This window comes from Triticum aestivum, chromosome 3A, assembly GCF_018294505.1.
Source record: "Triticum aestivum cultivar Chinese Spring chromosome 3A, IWGSC CS RefSeq v2.1, whole genome shotgun sequence".
In the NCBI taxonomy this organism is placed as follows: domain Eukaryota; kingdom Viridiplantae; phylum Streptophyta; class Magnoliopsida; order Poales; family Poaceae; genus Triticum; species Triticum aestivum.
In genome coordinates, this window is record NC_057800.1 from 230,609,845 (window position 1) to 230,615,795 (window position 5,951).

Consider the following 5,951-nt stretch of genomic DNA (forward strand, 5'->3'; position numbering starts at 1 on the left):
ACATTTATTTTGAAGACACAGCAGCACGAGGCTCGGCGCACAACTCGGCACAACAGCCAAAAGGTCACTTCGGCCGGTTTACCTGATAGCCTGGTTCGAAAGCGCCGATCTGAGGTTTGACCCACTTTTGACAATTCTTATCCCAAGGCAGGTTATTTCCGACAACCTCTTAATCCGTCCAATTCGAATTATCAGGTGACACCTCCCTCATCCTCTGGCGAGTCAACAGCGACCCAACTTCCTCCCCTCAAAACTGTAGCTGGGTAAGTACTTCAACCCCTTCTTTCGATGTTTTCATACTTTATATACTATGCTTAACTTTCGCATCTTTTTCTGTTTTAGAGCCAAAGCCAGACCCAACAAAATGGCTCGGGTGAACAATCCGCCCGAAGACCTGGTGGTTCTTGAACCGGAGCAAACGGTTGAACCGGAGGGTCCAAATCCCGAGGCTACTTTTGATGAACCACCCTCTCAAGATCACAATATTGATGACCAACCAGAAGTTGACACTGATGTGCCTGATGATGAACCGGCAGATCCAATCCGGGCTGATGACAGGTCTTCTAGTCCGGTGAGAGCTACTGACACTCCATCAACTCCAGCAAAGACTGCTGGAGACAAAGAAGGCGATGTTATCATCACCGGTATAAGCCACAGCTCTCCTGGCCATCCTGTTATATTGGCGAAACATAGTGCCAAGGAAGAGCGTGCTGCCATGGAAAAAGGCAAATGGAGCACCGACTTGTCAAGCTACGCCCATCTCAGTGCTCAAGAACTCCACTCCGGTTTTCTAAACCGTCTGCACTCAAACCGTGATTATGAAGCCGGTTTGGTGAACCCGATGAAGGAATGCTATGAGGTATTTTCGTCACTTTTCCTTTCTTAAATCCAAAGTACAAGTATCATCCCAAGTAGCCCCCAAGGGCCGGTTTATGATGGCAATCATAAACCGGGACTTTGTAATATTTTAATCCTTGCATGCTGATCCTCCATAAGATCTTTGGAAATAAACCGGTATTTTATCATTGTATTCCTGTAGGTTTCATCGGTGTAGCCCCCAAGGGCCGGTTTATCTTTGCAAGGTCAACCAGGTCTTGAATCAATGCATCAACTTTGAACGGATGTACATTAGCCCCCAAGTGTTAAGGATAATGCTTGCATTGTACTTGAGACTTGTGAAAAATATATGGATGGTAGAGTAAATAGGCATTAGCCCCCAAGTACAAAGTGCATAACTTGTTATACGCTTGGTACTTCATAACCTGTCTTTATGATATATGTCGGATTTCGGGTTTCGGCAGACCCTTGAGGTTCGAACACTGGGGTGCATGCGGAGATCTCTCCCCTACCGATCTACGTCCAATCTCCTCGCATGATCTAAGCTGGAAAACAACGAACAACACAAGGGACACAAGGTTTATACTGGTTCGGGCCACCCTTGTGGTGTAATACCCTACTCCAGTGTGTGGTGTGGTGATTGCCTCAGGGGCTGATGATCAACAGTACAAAGGAAGAACAGCCTCGCGAGAGGTGTTCTTGAGCTGGTGCGATGAACTGCTAGGGTGAGTTCAGTCGCCTCTCTCTCTCTTGATCGGTGGGTCGATCGATCTCTCTCTGGATGTCCTCTACTATGTGGTGGCTAGCTCTATTTATAGAGGCCCTGGGCCTCTCCCCAAATAATGAGCGGGAAGGGCGCCAACAATTGGCCAGTTTGAAGGGGAACATCTGGTTCAAGTTATCCTGACCAAAGGTGGTCTTCGGTTGCCAAAAGTACTGGCGATGACACCGTCTTGGGCTCCACGGTGACCTCCGTCCTGCCGCTCTGCTGGTCTTGGTCTTGTTGCACCGGAATGGTAACCTTTGCTTGATGCCTTTGCCTGTGCTTGCCCCCTTTGCACCAAAGAGGAAACAAGGACACTGCGCAGGCCGGCGCCCGCCTGGCCTCGATCGTCATGGCTTGCGTCACGGGTTCCTCGCGAGGTACCCCTGCCTTGATCTCTCCGCCTCCTCGCGAGCCTTCCTGAAGAGGCTACCTTTGAGGAAGCTTCTGGTCGTCCGCCCCGTGAGGCTTGGCCCCTCGCGAGGGTCTTGAGCTTGAGTTGATGAACATGGGCCGCGCTGGGCCCCCACCTGAGCCACACCACAGGCCATAGGCAGGCAAGTCTGGGGACCCCCATTCCCAGAATGCCGACAGTAGCCCCCGGGCCCAAGGCGCGTCCGGGCTTGACCTAGCAGGGGAGCGAAGGGGGAAGCGCGAAGCGCCGTGGGCCCCAACAGCCTGCAGCCTTGGACGCCGTGTGGTGACTGATAGGACGTGGGCGTATGCACTTCCCCATGACGCCTCGGCAACTGTCCATTTGACAAAAGGGATGCCCAGGCCAGACTTACCTGCCTTGTTCTTGTTCGCCTCGCCCCAGATCCCCTTTCTTGCTCTCCTCCTTCTTGCCTCCGAAATCCTCCAGGTCTGTCCCAATCCTTCTCGTTCGGCATGCCATGGGACCTCACAAGTCCCCGACCGAGGCCTGGTACTCGCCGGCCCTGGATTCCCTGAACCTGTCGGAGAAGAAGCTCGCCCTCACGCGCCTAATCACGGTGGCGCAGGGCAGCAAGGGGGCGACCGTGCTCAAGGCCGGCTCCGACCAGCCTGAAGTCAAGGGGAGCACCTTCTATCCGCTCTTCGTGAGCACCATTGTCTCCGGTCTGGTGCCTCCTTTCTCTGAGTTCTTCTTTGTTGTTCTCCGCCAGTACAACTTGCCGACTCTGCACCTCCACCCCAACTTTGTTCTTCTCCTGGCGATTTTTTCTTACTACTGTGAGGCTCATGTCAGGGTAAAGCCCTCGGTGGCCTTGTTGCGCCACTATTTTTCCCTCCGGGTTTCTGGTGTCCAAGTCTCCGCATGTGCGAGCTTCATTGCGTACTCCAATTCCAATGCTATCTCGAAGCCTGGGAAGAGGATCGAAGGCTTCCGGAGCAAGTGGGTCATGGTGGACGTCGGGCGCCTCCACCCCTATCTGGTGCTGCCTACGGGGCAGCCCAAGGCCGTCGACGCGTGGTCCCGCGCGGAGCTCATCGACCCTCGTGCGAAGGCAGTGCTGAAGAGGATGAATGCGTACCTGAGGCCAAGCAACATGGGGGCGGCGAAGCTGACCGGGGCCTCTCTTCTGAGGGAGTTCCTGGTGCACCGGGTGGCTCCACTCCAGGAGCACTCACTCCCATTGTGGTGGCTTGGGGAAGCGGACGCCGCCTTGCGCCTAAGCTCGAAGGCCCTGTCCGATGAGGATCTGGGCGCGGCCCTCCATTCCTTGGTTGGGGGAGACATGGCGAGCCCGGTGGGTGCTCCCGCCCCCTGTTCCTTTGTGACATCTGGGGGCAGGTGGTGAATGCCATGCCCACCTTCAACGGTGAGGGGCTGGTGCCCGCGGTAGCTTCCGAGGATCTTGCGGCGCTGGCGATGGTGGACGTGTCCTCTGGCAGCTCCAGCGAGAGTGAGGAGGAAGAAGAGGCGGAGGAGGAAGAGTCTGTCTTCGAGGCGACTGGCAAGGAGTCGGGAGAGTCCTTCCCTCGGCTCAGGTCTCGGGCCCTCCGCTCCATGCCAGATGAAGACGATGCCGACGCCGGGCGAGGAGGGAAGGACTCTACCTTGGTCAGAAGGAAGGGAAGGTCCGGGATGGTTCCCCCAGGGCCCGTTCTGATCCCTGGGCGGTCTGAAACCAGCCCTAGCCCTCCCGACCTAGCTTCTGCTTCCGAGCCTCTCGAGGCTGACCCAAGCCGCAGGCTCCCGGGCTTCAAGTTCGGCCGGAGGTTACTTGGGTCCGCGAGCGACGACCAGTAAGTGCCTGATTTTTGCTTTGCTTGATTTCTGCCGCCGAGGCTTGATGTCCATGTTCTCTTGTCAGGCCAGCGCCTGTGGCAAAGAGGTTGAGAGGGGCTTCTGCGGCCCCGCTTGGGGCGAGTCCATCTGCCGGGGCGGTGCCTTCGTCCGCTGGGGAGGAAGACGGTGCGGCTCGCGCCTCTCTGGTCCGATCGTCCTCGCGAGGCCGACTGGGACGCCTCGGCGAGGAGCCATCCCCCATGGCCCCGTTGACCCTGGAGTCGACTGCGCTCGATGCTGCAGTCGGGGCGACCAAGGCCCAGGGGGTTCCTTCCCGTCAAACCATGATCATGCCGCCGTTTTCTTCGCCTGCTCCGCCGGTTCTCGCTTCTTCTGCTTCCTCTGTCGCCGTCCTGGACTAGGTCGCCAGCAAACTGAACCAGCTGCGGGAGGATCTTCTGAGCGCGGACCCTCGCCTAGCGGTCGGGCGCCTGGAGCTAGCTTCTGGCTGGGCCCGTTCTGCTGCCTCTATCCGAGCAGCGCTGAGCCAGGCTGTGGCGGCCTCCGATGGGGAGAAGCAGGCCACCAACCAAGCCAAGGCCACTCGCGACGCTGCCCTAGGCGACGCTGCGGCTGCCAAGGCTCGCTGCAAGGAGCTAGAGGTCGAGCTGCAAGGCCTGCGCGACGAGCTCGCCAAGGAGGCCCACGGCCGCCAGGAGAAAGAGAAGGAGATGAAGGCTCAGGAGGCTGCCGTCAAGGACCGGGGCGCCAAGCTCGATGACCGCCACGACGAACTGGAGACGCTGGAGCGGTCACTGCAGGCGGAGAGGGCCGAGCTGGACGCCAAGGCGAAGGTTCTGGCGGAGGATCGGGTGGCCTTCGCGAAGATGGAGAAGAAGGCTCGTGCCGCGCTAAAGACGCTTTACAAGAGCGGCTTGGAGGAGACGTTGGCCGGCGTGAAGGACGGTCCCGCCAAGCTGCTTCCCTTCCTGGTCCGTGTGCTTGAAGATGTCGTAGACGGCCTTGGTCCCATGGCCGAGGCCGAGGCGCGTGCCCTGTCTTCTGTGGTGCTGACGCGTGTCCTCAGCCACGTCTACCTGTGCGACCCCAACGTCGACCTCGACGGCCTGCTGGAGCCCGTGAGCGGCGACCTTGCTGCTGCTGCCATTGAGGCCGTGAAAGGCCGAGCCGAAGCTTTGCTGGGGAGGTTCCGCGCCTTCAGCATCTTGCCCGGGCGCGTTGCCGCCAGCTCCGCGGCCTCAGGAGGCGGCGCCACTGGAGAGTGATCCCTTCACGGCTTCTGTCCTGTTTTTATTCCTACAACATGCACCATGCCTCGCGGAGGCGTTTAAACTTGTGTTTGGCGTCGTAAAACAATCTATGGCTTGTAATATTTGCTTTGAATTTCCTAGAATTTGCATTTTTCTCCCCTACTTGCTCGTGCTCTACGTCGGCAGGGCCCGGCCCCGCGCATACCTCACCCAGCATTAGCCCCGACCGTAAACTAGGACGGGACCAAGGAGTGAGGGGCTACGTGGCAAGTTAGGCTCCTGAGTCGCGATGCTCAGGAGTCCCCCTTGACGCACAAGCAACAAGTAGGAAAGGGTGGAGTAAGGAGTGGATCGGTCGTTCTGCGTCGGAAGGGCCCGGCCCCGCGCATACCTCACCCAACGTTAGCCCCGACCGGAAACCAGGACGAGACTAAGGAGTGAGGGGCTATGGGGCAAGTTAGGCTCCTGAGTCGCAATGCTCAGGAGTCCCCCTTGATGTTCAAACGGGTTTCCATACCTTGGCTCCGCTCGGGGAGGGGCGCGTGACGACCAGGTCCGAGGGACCTGGCTGGGTGGCGTGCGCTTGGGCGGGGCCCGGGCATAGCCCTCGTGTCCAGCCCCCTCGTGCGGCACTCCCGAGGGGAGGCGTTGCAATGGTGCCGGACACTGAGCTCTGGGCTCCCTGAGGTTGGTACGGCCGGAGGCCGCCCCCAGTTGTTTATCACCAGCGCGGAGCATAGCGCTTCCGTATGTGTACGGGCATAGGCGCTCCTCGGCAGTGTCGTCAGCCAGCGCGGAGCATGGTGCTTCCACTGGTACGTGGGAGGGGGATCCCCTCCGGGAGGAGCCCCCGGGGCGTGTACAACCC